The sequence below is a fragment of the Eucalyptus grandis genome, chromosome 2 (genome assembly GCF_016545825.1).
Source record: "Eucalyptus grandis isolate ANBG69807.140 chromosome 2, ASM1654582v1, whole genome shotgun sequence".
NCBI lineage: Eukaryota > Viridiplantae > Streptophyta > Magnoliopsida > Myrtales > Myrtaceae > Eucalyptus > Eucalyptus grandis.
Genome location: NC_052613.1, coordinates 40,455,921 through 40,470,399, shown reverse-complemented (window position 1 = coordinate 40,470,399; position 14,479 = coordinate 40,455,921). Strand labels below are relative to the sequence as shown.

The 14,479-nt window shown below is 38.8% G+C and overlaps 2 long non-coding RNA genes across 2 annotated transcripts; both read right to left on the bottom strand.

Moving 5' to 3' along the window:
- Positions 1–10,379: 10,379 nt before the first annotated feature.
- On the bottom strand, positions 10,380–11,316 carry LOC104432802. Its single transcript, XR_723410.2, has 2 exons — positions 11,190–11,316; positions 10,380–11,118 (listed from the first exon to the last, which is right to left on the bottom strand). It is a non-coding gene; the product is annotated as an uncharacterized LOC104432802 (long non-coding RNA).
- Positions 11,317–12,392: 1,076 nt separating this feature from the next.
- LOC104432801 lies at positions 12,393–13,368 on the bottom strand. Its single transcript, XR_723409.3, has 2 exons — positions 13,191–13,368; positions 12,393–12,965 (listed from the first exon to the last, which is right to left on the bottom strand). It is a non-coding gene; the product is annotated as an uncharacterized LOC104432801 (long non-coding RNA).
- Between the last annotated feature and the right edge of the window lie 1,111 nt (positions 13,369–14,479).

Below are 14,479 nucleotides of genomic sequence, written 5' to 3'. Positions count from 1 at the left end.
TGTTTTGATTTTGGTTACGGGAGTTCTGGTGCGGGTGCGTGCGGCGGCGTACCACGGATTCGCTTGAGGGGCGCAGGAAATGCTTAGAGAGGGGGCATCATCGAATATAATTAAATACGCGATTAGGGGATAATTAATTGTTCTTAATTCAGGATTTAATTAATTGGTTAGACTTTCACGCTTTTCGGAAGGTTCGTGGAAGCCCCCCCTCCCTCTCCCTCCCCCAGGCTTGATGGAGAGCGGACGGGGGGGTGCTTTTTGCAGCTGCGGGCATCCCCACCGTGGACTCTCGGCATATTCCCTCTACTTTATGCTTGGTGCGTTTTATTTTATTTTATTTTATTTTATTTTATATCACTATTCACATTGGACTTTGCTAATTCTATTTTTGACGGACGGGTCTCAAAAGTTTAGGGGATCGCTGATGAGTGGATCCATTGGACTTTTCTTTTTCAGTGGGGATGACCTTTATGCTACGCTTGGAATCGTGGAGATCGGGGGAGACCAAAGAAGAATTGCTAAGTGGGGAACCCACCACCATCCATCCGTTTGAATTTCGAGAATTTCCCTAAACGCCGCCCTTCGCCGCGCGCCTCCCCTCACGGACACCCTACCCTTCACCGCGCCGCCTCCCCCGCCCGGGACCGCCCTACCCTTCGCCGGCGGTAACCTACGAAACCCTTGGCCGGCCAACTCTCATTTTTTCCATTTTTTAATAACAAAAGCATTTTACAAATTTAACTTATCCAAACACTATTCTCTCCATTTCTCTCCATAAAAGAACAATTCCCTCACCCTTTTCCTTTTGAATTTCGAGAATTTCCCAAACGAAAAAGCGTTCCCCTCATTTTCCTCGGATTCCCAAACGAAGCGTTAGGCTCCATCGGAATAGGACTGAAGCTGTCGAGATCATGCAACCATTTTTCGTTTCACGTGCCAATCAACTGTGTTTTTATATGAATTAGTCATGTTCGATACACGAATTTAAAATAATAAAACTTGAAATGATATAGATGTTAAATGAATTCATAACTTATTTAGACTCAATTAATTACGGTGACTCTCTCCTTATCTTCTTTCGTTTTTACTTAATCTTGCACTCACTTGCTTACGCTCTCGCTTTAGTTTGGATATTTTTTTTTTAAATTTTTGATTTAATATTAAATATGTTTTAGCAATATAATTCGAATTAAATATGTTTTTGATATGGATATGGGTCATTGATTTGAATTATATGAGTCAAAATAAGTTAAATTGCTCAATTTGAATTGTATCATTTTTTATCTGCTACGACCCACCTATTTTGATGGGGTCTAGTGATGGTGCTCTTGAATCAATGGTAATTGTCTTTCTTGTTGGAAATTGATAACATTCCACTTGGTAAAAATCATATCCATTTACGAGTGAGGATCTCCGATCACAATGGTGATCCTCCCAGCAAGTCTCAATCCTGGGCAAGAATTTCATGTTTATTAACCAAAGGTCGGATTTATTGAGTTATCAAAGGAAATACCATGCGAAGTAGAAGATTCAATTCCTCGTGCCACACAAACTTTCAAGAGTCCGTGAATTCTTTCTTTGCTTGGCATGCCTCGATTAGCATCGCATACGTAGGCTCTCGATTATATTCTTCCGAGCAAAACTACTCCTCACTTTAGAATTTCTAGGGTTAATATCACGAAAAACCCAAATTTAATATATTTATGATAAATTTATCCAAAATTAATTAATCCCAAGCTGCTGGATTATTTTTGACGACTCAAAACCCTAACTGATCATTTATGACAAATTTACATTTGTCATAAATGAAAGATAAATTGGATTAATAGTATACTTGTAACAGGCCAAGGATAAATTCCAAATTAGGATAAATTGTTTTTTTTTTTGTAAGAAGTACTTATCAATTGTTACATATCATTTAACTCAATAATTTGAAAATAATATTTAATGGAAATTATAGATGATAAATTTGTTACGTGTATGCCTATTTGGAGTTTTTATTGATAAAAAAATAGTCCGTGATAAATTTATCATAATTATATTAATTTGAGGCTTTTTTTGTGATATTAATATCAATGTTTAGCTAGTTATCTCTATTTTTGCTTAAAATGGCTAAGGACCCCACGCAAGCCCCGAAAGTATCCACCGGACTAGTACCTCGAACCAATTCCATGAGTCGTGATAAAGTCAAGCACGGGGTAAAACTCGTTCAACACGTAAAATTTGGTCGATAAAGTAAAACATCTTTAAATCATGTCATGTCATGTCATGACTTTTTGCCAAGCCTCTTGAGGCGTCCTTCGACGTGACCCGGAAGCGGTTGACGAGCACGCAAAGAATTTATGCCAAATCCTCGGTCGTGTCGTGGGCTGAGGGTGCGACGGCCGTCGAGTTTTTTAGCATCTCGAACCGTTCAATTGTGATCGAAGAGCAGTAATCTGGGGCGTACGAGGGGGGCCACTTGCCCGTTGTTTAGTCTGTTTGCTTTCGTCCGCTTCTCTGTGGCGGCGGTAGACCGCGCAAGCCCTACGTCTCCAGAAAAAGTCACTGAGGACGGGAAGTTTCCCCGAAGGAGAAGAGGAGGAGAAAAACCATCCCCTTCGTCTCCGGTCAAAATCGATGAACGAACAGAAGTCAAGCATGCTGCATTCGTTTTGAAAAGTAGGGAAACTTATTTCACGTGATTTCAAGTGATCTTACTTGTTTGCGCACATAGTATTTGTAGATATTCTGTATATGCTACTAAATAGAATTTCACATCTCAACTGCCCATTAGTAAAGATAAAGAGAAAATTACCCGATTTGATTATGAACTTATTATTTGGCTGCCAATTTAATTTTGAACTTATTTTTAGTATTGAGTTTTAAAGTTTTTAATTTGATCCAGTTTAGTTTTACACTTTTTTATGATGTTTCAAGTAGTCTTTTTGTCAAATTTAGGTGGAAATTTTGACATAAAAGATATAATTAGTGTTGATCATTTTATGTGACATGATCTTATATTTGGAAAACTTGACCTTTGCAATAGCGTCTAGCGTGAGCCCTGGGATCTTGTGGCTCAAGCTTCCGTTGCAATAGGAAGCTCTCGAATCGGGTTCAACTTATTCCTGAGGGTTTGAAAGTGGAGGTTCTGAGTGGATCATCATTCTTTGAAGTTAAAGACCGGCTGTTCTCAATTGAAGACCAATGGGTCGAGTGAGATCCAGAGCGTGAATTTGAGCCGTGTAGGACACAATTTTTGTGGTTGATTATGCAAACAAAAAGGCAAAACCTTGACGAAGCAACTAAATCGGTGTTTTCTATGTCCGTTCTCTTCCGTCTTTAATTTTGCAGTAACCGAATGAGCGAATCGAACTCATTAAAATGAGCTCTTTTTTTTTTGGAAGTTAATTTTTCGTTTTGTCGAACCATGATGAGTCTCTTCTGTCCACAGAGGAGCTCCAACAGCGCCACCACCAACTCGACCTTCAGGGAGTCTGCCAAAAATGGAAAAAAAAAAAAAAAGGGGTCGACAATAGTCAAATGCAGAAGAGATCACCATACAAAGGAGAAGCTTCGGCATGAGAATTGATATAAACTCACCCCCACTCACGTGCAAGCCGAACTAGGAATGACATGTGGAAATTTGACTAATGGGGTTGAGGCTTACACGAAAGGAGTAAACCTTGGCTTTGATATTATGCTAGAAATTCCAAACCAAAAGTTGAATGAAATTGAGTTCAACTAGATATATTAATTGACTTAGATTTTAGCTCCCTCTTGAAGATCTCTTCTAATGAAAATAACGGACTTCTATTACGCATTCCAAACCCATGGTATGAAAGTAAATTAGATCAAAATGAGTCATGAGAAACGGATTCACTAAGATCGAATGACAAGTCATTATGTTTTTAATGAACACATCAAGCACATTAAAACAAATTCTTATTTCATCTAACATCACATTTGTTGTGGCAATGTTCAATTTGTCTCTACTTCATTCTCTGAACAAATAGCCAATGTCATGATTAAGACACATCTACTTAGGTGTTCTATGGATTTTTTTTCCAAACTCAAATTAACCTCTTTAATGTCACTTTGGCCATATTTGGTTGTCCTAACATTTTTATTTGATAAAATAAGGATATAATAAGATTTAAAATATCCTATATAGCGTTTGATAATGTCTGGATATAACATGGGTTCGAATAATTATTATTTAAATAAGAGTAGATCAACCAAGAGGTGCAAACCCAATGGGGACGATGTGGAATTATAAGCAGAGAAGTGAATCCACTGGGTTTTTTCTCATTTTTTTTCCTTAGTTTTTCCATATTAGATATCATATTTAGCTGTATCTCACCTTCTAGATGGATTTTTTTTTATATGGGTTAATATCTAGATCATATTCAAATTTGATATTCTGCCAAAAATATAGGCCATGATCTATATGAAGTTATATATGGTCCACAAACTGTAGTCTTTGAATTTGAGGGGAATGATAGAGTATTTTTTATATTACGACATATTGTAATTGATATCACATCACTTTAAAATAGTTATCCTATAAAGTTGTAAATAGGCTCGCATTCTCTTCATTTAATAATGTACAATATTTACATTCATCCCTTTCTTTTAGTCGTAAATCTCAACTACACGGGTTTTCATGTAATTGCTGGAGAATATAAATAGGAATTATATAAGACATAATAAAGAAAAAAAGTACAACACAAACTAGCATTGCGTTCTTCCACGTTAGAAAGTAGCTATGTCAAGTAGAATAACGGGAATAACTGGACTATCACATCAGTATTTTCAAATGAAAATTGATTATAAAAATCATATTGGAATCTCGTGAATATATTTAGTGCAACATTGGCAAAACTAAAAACTTTATAATTAAGTTAGAATCTATATAATAAGTTTATAATTGATTGGATAATTTTATCAAAAGTCGATCTAAATTGGTTTATACATCATGTTGCTAATTCTTGTCAATTTGAACAACTATACATGCAATACATCCCATTAGTGAAGTTCACTTTGATCGATTCATCAATCAAAATCAAATAGTCATTAACCACAAATTATTAGATTAAGTTATTTCTTCCATCAACTCGTAGCAATGAACTAGATTAAGACGCACACATGCACCTATATGTGCAGTAACATGTACGTATGGACACACGTATTATGCCAAAATACATTCAAATATGGGAATCACTCTTCGATTTGAAATTTTTCCGAAATGATAACAGGGAATTGTGAATCTCGAGGCGTAATGGTCTGGTCGATGCCTTTGCTTGTCCGGTCCGTTCGCAGCAAGTCAGACGAGCGGCGCCCCTGCATTTGGCCTTTTGTTTCCTTTTCTTTTGTTTGTCAGATCGGTCCCTTTTTTATATTGGTACGAATGGGAGGACCATCGAAACAAGTACCAATTCCGAAAAATGAATGACCCAACTACCTTTATGCACGAGTGAATGAAGGTACTAAGTAAATTAGTTGGAGAAACATTCATTGAAGGGGTCACTCAATTGTGCCATGCACTGAGTCCTATCTATCGGTACATCCCATTGAAATTTCGCCGTACCAATTCGTGAATAAACTTCTTTCAATTAGAAAGTCCCATCTTGTTTAGCTAAGTGAGACCCAATTCAAATTCTCGCGCGCAATCGACTCGATTTTCACCAATAAATGCGAAATCTACATGGTCAAGCATGTCCACGGCAACTCATTGGAAAAATAATAAAAAGATCACGGGCCCGGGCACGGGCACGGGCAAGAGAAGTAAGTGCACTGGATGACCTTTCACATCATCTCGTACGGTATTTTATGAATTTGGTATGGGCAAACGTGTTAACTTTGAAATTCGCTTGAACGCATCCATAACTCCCTATGGTTCAAGAAACCCCACCGAGCTTTCTTCCACGCATCATCTTCCGACCGCCGAAGGCCGTACAGTCCAGAGCAAGTTCCACGGATCGTCACGCTGTCTGAGGAACCAGGCGCCACGTGGCATCTCTGCTGGGTCAGCGGGAAACCATCGCCCTCGTTATCGGCGACCGAGCTCAGATCGCTGCTTTGTAATTGCAAGTGTATTGAGGGACAGAGTCAAACTCCAGATTCCCAAAAACCTCGCAGTGCTTGCCAGCCGGTGCGTCACATTTGCACAAGGCCCAATGCGGACGAAGGTTCTGTGAAGCTGCCAAAGGGCCTCGATGCGATCTCTGTCTCATCTTTTCTGGAATTTTATAATGAAAATCCAAGATCGGATCAGACTTTATTGCTCCAACCTCGCCAATTCCCAAGTTCAACGGTCGTGTCGATCCGCTTATATTGAAATAAGCGCGATCCGGAATTAATTACGAGTAACGTAAAACTCAAATCTTAAGGTCAGCGCGTGGAGTGCCTTACTGAAGATGGCATCTCTTTGTCCGGCCCGTCTGCAATGACAGTGAAGCCCAATCCACAACCAATTTGGGGCGTCCGCCTTCGAGCTGAGCCGGGCTTTTGGAGTAGTTGCCAAGAGTAGGAGGAAATTGATGGGTTCCTAACTCCTGACGAATTAAGGGCGCCTTTGGTTTGGGCTTTGGAGAAATCTTGTGGGAGAATGCAAACGCCTTTTAAGTAAATGGGTTTTTTGAAATCTAAACTATTTTGAGAAACTATAACGCTTTAGGGAAATGCAAGACTGTTTGTAAACATTTATTTGAAAAGCCTTTTAGTATAACCAAATTAAATTATTTAATTTTAGTTTTTAATTTTAGTATTTTTAAAATTGCAAAAAAAGAAACAATGATTATATAACATTTTATATTTTCATGTTGAGAGTAATGTAAAATATATATATTAATAAATTTATTTAAAAATTATATTAAAAGAATTTTATTATAGATTATATGCAAAACTCAACTTTTAGCCTAGGGTTCTTTTAGGTTTGTTTTCAACTTTGAATTATTATTTTTTAATTATTGTAGTATTAATCATCTTCGTTAATTAATGATTATTTTAATGTATTGATAAAAATTGGGTTATTGATTGTCAAAAGATAAAAATGATAAAAAAAAAGGCGAACCTAACATTTGCAAATAGTTATTATTATTTTTAAATATGAAAATAAAATCCGATGAAACTTCGTCGCCGATCAACGACGGTTGGGATGTGAGGAAGATGATTGGTTTAAAAAAAAAAAAAAAAAAAAAAGAAGTCAATAGATGAATAGTAGACGTAGACTTGCATTTCCGAAATGTTGAAAGCTTGCTTTGGGCTTTCAGTATTTTAAAGTCCAGCATTTGGCCAATGACACCTTCAAATACTAAACCAAACGCCTAATTTTTTTTTTTCCAATGAGCTTTCGGGGCTAAAAGCCCCTTGAAATTACGAGAAAATATTGGGTAACACATCAAATTTGCATAAATTCACTGAATGCTCGACACGTGTTATCAGCGGTCTCACAAGTCTTTCGCTAACTCACTACAAACATTCTCTCTCCTCCGTAACAACCTCACTCTCTCTCTCTTCCACTGTCGTAGACACTGAAGAAGAACCTCCAACGCCGATCATGATTCCATCCCCTCTCTCTCAATCTCGTCCACGACACCCTCGACGATCGCCTCCAGGTCTCGCCGACTTCTTGGGAAGTAGCGGATCGTTCGGTCGAGCGTCCTGGAAGCTTCATCTCCTTTGATTCTGAATTTTGAGGCCTTCGACGACCCCTGCTCTTGCTGCAACGACGGACGTCTTTGCTTATGATTTTAGGCCACCATGGCCACAAGCTTGAAGCCCAAGTGGCCATTGCCACGAGATTGAGGCCAAGCTCGAAACTCGAGCGGCCAAGACTACCCAAGCTTCGGGTTCGAGGTTGAGCTTCATGGCCAAGGCAGCCAGCTTGGGCTTCAGCTCAAGCCTAGGAGGACACAAGAGGAAAGAGGGGAAAAAAAGCAACTACTAAACACACACAGAGAGAAAGTAACGGAGAGAGTGAGGAGACAAAAATCTGAAAATTTTTGTAGTTAGTTCTGTGCTTGGAGATGGAGCAAGAGACTTGAGAGAAAAAGGAAAAGAGAGAGGGGGAGAGAGAGTCTGAAATTTTTTGCGATGTGTCTATCATTAAGGTACCCAACATTTTCTTGATTAAGACTGCGTTTGCTTGAAATTTTGGGGAAAATTTTGAGGAAATGCACAAAAATTTGGTTAAATGGGTTTGTAGAAATACGAGTTTTCTGATAGGCAAATAATGTCTGATAAAGTGTGATTTAAAAGTGTGTTGAAAAATGATTTCAGTTTAAATGGGTGTTTGGAAAAAGTACACTAATAAAGGACATTTTCTATTTAAAAAAAAAACTAAACTCAAACCCTTCATTAAATACAGCCGAGCTAGATTTGGCATTGGTGGCAACCTTAGGCGACCTTAGCAAGGGCTGTTTAGAATCGTGCAACCTCGGTAAGAGGTCGCCAGCACTTAATTTGCTCGCTGGTGGTCATATTTGGCATTGCCAGTGACGTTGTGCAGGTAGAAATTAGTGAGGGTATCTTTGAAATTTCAAAAATTTAGCAAGGACAAAATTGAAAGAAAAATTGTATTAGCATTCTTGAAATGTTAGGGCCCAAAGCTTACGGACTTGATTTTGGTTAAAAGACTTTAAGCTCTCTAAAAAAACTCGCCGAATACTTTAACAATATGCGCAAGGGCCTCTGAAGGCCCAAAAGCCTTTAGCAACGTGGCTGCTAAACGAAGCCTAGCACAATGTTTCGCATGGGCATAGCATCAAAGACACCGGAGGGGACCGTCGACCTAAATTTTAGAACGTAACTTGCTTGAAAGACTTTGAAACACGGAGAGTGGCATCGGCATGCAGTTTATTTTTTTAAATGATTTTCTTAATTAAAAAGCGTACTTTTTTTTTTTTTAGTTAGTTCTACTCTATTACTACTCTACACTCACTTTCAGACTTTTGCCTTGTCTCTTGCAGGGCGTGGGAGTCGAAGCCCACTCCTGAAACTTATGCGTCCCCACCCCTATCTCTTCCTGAGAAAGTGGGGATTTGAACCCCTCACCTTTCCCTTCCATGATCTCTTCTATTATTGAAATTAAAAATATAATAGTGGTAAAGTTTTGCGAAGATTAAAGTGACGTGATCTCTTCTATTACTGAAATTAAAAATATTTTGAAATACTTTCATGAAAATTGATTTTTCATGGTAGAAGGGTTTGTTGCTGGTGGTGCTCTTGCCCGAGAGAGAGAGAGAGAGAGAGAGAGAGAGAGAGAGAGAGCACAGGATAGAAAAGAGAGAAAGAGGGCTTGACTTTTCTGCACGTCCAAGGTTGTATTCTATTCAAATTCAAGATACAAGAGCTTGTTGCAGTCATTGTCGATCTACAAGGTCGTAGCTTCAAGGAAAGCTATGCCTGCTCTTAGAAAGTGATAGCACACGCTGTGTAGTTTGGAGTTTGTGGTGTGGTGTGGTGGCGTGTGGAAGAGGGAGCTTGTGCTGTTGTAGTCTGTGAATCCCTTTCTCGTTGCTTTCCATTAGTTGTTGCGGTCGTCGTTGGTTGCCATGATTGCTAGACCCTATATCACATAGATGCTTCCAGATAAGTGGGTTGAAAGCAAGGTTTGGCGAACTCCAGACGTTTCTGAAAAGGAAAACTTGAGCGTGACGGCATCGTCACTCCTCGGGAGAGTAACTGTGCTGCCCCCACCATAGGTTTTTCTCAAGTAAAATGGATTCCTTGGGAAAGCTGTGGATCCCATCTTTTGACAATGGAAAACCGTTGCCACAACAACACCGTTGCAAATCAAGGAACCGTTATGCTAGCCGGATTTCACGAGAAACGATTGATGTCGTTTTCCAACACCAGGTGGACATGAGAAGTTTCTTTTTTACTCTGTTTTGGGGGTGCGTCGAAGGATTCTCTAGTACTGATCCTCAATCCCTCGTGACCGTCGGATAAAAAAAATCCCATCCATTAATCATTTGACTTTCGAGGTTTCGTGTCACGACCGCACTCCCATTCACTAGCAGAACACTTTCTATGTATGTCCTTCCTTGGCACTTCATTTTGGATAGGGATCAATAGTTCCCCTGTACGGATTGGAGTAAGAAAGGCCCACCCAAAAAAAATGAATAAAACAGTCCATTATTTTTTGCTAGTATCCCCATGTGGCCTTGTCCCGGCTCCTCTCTTAGGATTATAAGGCAATAATAGAGTGGATGGATCCGTGAAAAGGTTCTCCACCGAGAGTAGAAAGCTCTTTTATTATGTATGTAAACTACTAGATCAATTTACGACATTTCATATAGAAATTACAAATAAATGTAAAGAGTTATAATTCATTATGATTTGAGAATTTATCTCTCAATGGCCATAGAACTGCCCAAGTATTAAGGGAAGAAATCCGATAAACCCTCTAAACACAAAAGTTATTCATTACGTGAAATCTCCAATGTCTACGGTAGAATGGATGATCTATCCCCATGCATCATTAAAGTTTAACACACGAACATTCATAGAAGCTTCTAAATCCATAAGCATACAATAAGATGAGAAAAACTACTCTAGTTTATGTCTTATTTTTTGGGTGGATACGCTACATTGCATTCTATCTTATGCTTACACAGAGGGCAAGTATATGAGAAAGGTATGTAGTCCTCCTCCATGTCCGCATGCTGGGCAATGACCTGGGTACGAAATCGGGATGCCCATTGGCGGCGGGTTGGCGGGTGTAGCCGGATTTTTCGGCGTAGCATCAGGTTTCTTCTTAGTTGGAGGCGGATCCTTCTTCTCCTCTGGCGTAGTTGGAGGAGGTGGCTTTATTGTTTTTGAGGCCGCTTTTTCCCGGATTTTCTTCTCTCGCCTCTGGATATAGTAGAACAGGAAACCACAGAGCATGACGACAACAATGACTACACCGACAATGACCCACGTTGGAGCGTTATTGTCGTCGGATGATACAGAATTCGGATCGATCCATGCAGATGGAGGAGGGAAGTACTCGAAACCCGGATAAGTTTGTGGATAGTTACTGTTCTCCATCAAGAAAACTCTCTACAGTTGCGGTGAGTTTACAAACAGATTCTCAGGCAGTAACTTTTTGATCGTGATTGATTGAGAAGACCTTATCATCCGAGCGTGAAACTGAGATGATTCAACACGGAACTCAGCGAGATATAATATGAGTGGAAGTAGCCGTAAGTGCTTGCGCATACCTTCACAGGAAGAACCGAGCAACCCCAGTGAATGACGTTGATGCTCCAATTCTTTTTTTTTTGGTCGGTTGGTGCTTCAATTCTTACGCGACCTGCAAAGAAGTGAGAAATGTCATTAGGTAGCATCTCGTTTATAATGGCTTTCGATGTCCTGCCCCCACATGGGTGGGTGTGTTTCGGTCAACTCATCACTTTCTTTATAATGAAAATGTACAAAAGATGAATGATTGAAGCCGGCGGGACAAAGAGTTGGGAAAATTTAATATTACGTACCAAACGGACATGATTCGATATTAATGAAATGATTTGCGGATACAAACAAAGAAGAATCATGTGAACTCTCAAGTTCTTTATTAAGTGACATGATTACGATTATTCTATTGAATTCGAGAGTCTATGCGTGCTCGTAGTCATCTTTCTCCGTGTAGAATGCGGTAGGAATGGGCGTTCTACTCAAATTATAATGTGATGATATATTCTCAAGTTTAGTGTATTTGAGCTTGAGTAGCATATGCATAGAGGAAGAAGCATAACTAAGGAGAAATATTTTGGAAATGTTGCGGCAAATCCTCTCCCTTTGACGCGTAGTCCGTGGAGAAAATGTTTTGTTGAAATGAATGGTAGATGATGCTAGTGAAATAGAAGTTTGGCGTTAGATAGTTGATATATATGTCTATATTATGAAACGGTCGATGTTTAATCAACTCATAATTCAAAAAGAGTATTAGCTTTTATGGGATTGAGGCCAAATCTTAGCGTCTTTATCGTGGATTTTAGATGTAGATTCCCTCTTAAATATACTCTGTATCTTCTATTTGAGATATACATTCTATACATATATATGTCCTTCCCTTTGCGCTTCATTTTCAAATAAGGATTAATAATTCACCCATATGGACTGGAGTATAAAAGAAGAAAACAAAATAAATAGTCCTTTCTTTTTGTGGGTATCGCCATGCGGCTTAATCCCAACCGCTGTCTTAGGAATAGGAGGCAATGATCGAGCAAATATGTCAGAGATTACTCTACTGCGAGCGGAAACACTCTTTTATCGTGTATGTGGATTACTCGATCGATTTACTACATTCTATATAGGAGTTATGAAAAAACGCAAAGAGTATAAATTGTTCTGATTTGAAAATTCATGTTTCGATTAAACTAGTAAAACTTGTAATGTATTATTAGAAGTAATTCGATAAACACTCCAGCATAAAAATGATTTATTGCATTGAATCTCTAATGTTGTATAGGAGAGTAGATGATTTATCACTATGCATCGTTCAAGTTTCAACACACAAATGCATATTAGCTTCCAAATTAATAACATATAGTATTTCTGTCTGATTTATTATCTGAATACACTACATTATATTCGATCTTATACTTGCACAGAGGGCAAAAATATGAGAAAGAATATAGTCCTCCTGACAATCGCCTGGAAATAAAATCTGGACACCCACTAGCGGCGGCTTGGCTAGTGGATTCGGATCAAGCCAGCTTTGTAGTTGACGCAGGTGATGGTCTCACTTTGCGGCCGGAGCAGATGCCGAGGCCGCTATTTTCCAGATTTTCTTCTCTCGCTTCCAGAAGTAGTAGAAAAGGAAAACGAAGAGTATGACCACAACAAGCACTATGCAGACAATGACCCACGTCGGAGTATTGTTGTTGCAATCGTCGGACGATACTGAATTCGGATCGATCCATGCCGATGGAGGAGGGAAGTACACAAAACCCGGATTATTTGGTGGATAGTTATTCGTCGCCATCAAGAAAACTCTGCGTAGTTGAATGCAAGCGGTAAGTTTAAAAACATGCTTCGAAACATCAATTCATACAAGAAAAGGTAATAATTCTTCAAAAAGATGGTACTTTATTTGCAAAGAAACCCTTTTTGATCGGGACAAATTGAGGAGACAACACGAGCGAGATGGAGATGATCGATGATCGATGATGGACTTCAGCAAGATATAATACCAGTATGAAGGAGGCGTTTGTACATACCTTAACAGGAAGAACTGAGGAAACCAGGGAGAGGTGATGTTGCGATGATTCTTCCACAACCTGCAGAGAAATGCGAATTTTCGTTAGGTGGGCTCTCATTATAATGGGTGGGTGTGTTTCGGTAGGCTGGTCAGCACCTTTTTTTACGTTGAGGAGTTACGCAAAACGGGGTAAGTGAAGACGAATGGAGAAAGATTTTGGGAAATTTTTTATATCACGTACCGGACAGTCATGAGTTGATGTTATTGACATTATTTGCAGATACAAACAGACAACGAAGACATCAAGTCCCGGACGATGCTTCCCCGAAGGACCCGAAATGTGTAAGGTTTGACGCTTCTGAGTCTTGACATGGAACGCTAAGACTCCACAAGCTCTTTAGTTAAGTGACATTATTGCAATTTGTCATTGAATTTGAGTTTCTACACATACTCATAATCATCTTTCTTCACATAGCATATGGTAGGAATAAGGCAGATAATCGTAATTTATGTGATGATATATTCCGAATTTATGTTCGATAACCAAGGAGTAAGGAGAAATATTTTGGAGATGTTGAGGCAGAAAATCCTTGCTCTTTGACATGTAGACCATGCACAAAAGTTTTTGTTAGACTGAACAGCAAATGGTGTTAGTGAAGTAGAAGTTTGGTGTTAGATAAAACGGTTAAATACGTAATTGACTCATTATTTAGTAACACAATCACCTTTGAATCATTTTCACCAAAAAAAAAAAAAGTAGAAGTTTGTCTTAAAACGGATTTTAAATAGGTTCAACTCATGATTTAGTAACACCTTCAATTTTGAATGGGATTAGTAAAAGATGTGTCTTAAATGTGGATTTTTAGGCATAGGTTCCGTGCTGTAATGCTCCTTCAATGATCATTTGGACAAGACGGTCAATATTGAATTTTTTGTCGTGATGGATTTATTAAGGCTTTTGCAGAAAGAATTGGAATACTTGTATCCGTAATTGACTCATTATTTAGTAAGAGTTGCTTTTTGACTTGGTTAACTCGTGGGTCCCATTAAAAAAAATAGAAATTGATTTGGTCAATAAGAGAGAAAAAGGGCCATTCGGGACGGAGGAAGCACGCAGAGGAGAAAAGAAAAGATGAGGAAAGAGAAAAAAAAAAGAGGAGAGGAGAGGAGAAAGGGAGCGGCGTATACGCCACGGTAGACTTGTCGAGCTGGATTTATTTTGATTCCTAATGTCCGGTAACTGCTTGTGTCCTTTACTCTTTGAAATAATTATAAATTATTAAATTATCTTAAAGAATTTGTAACTCA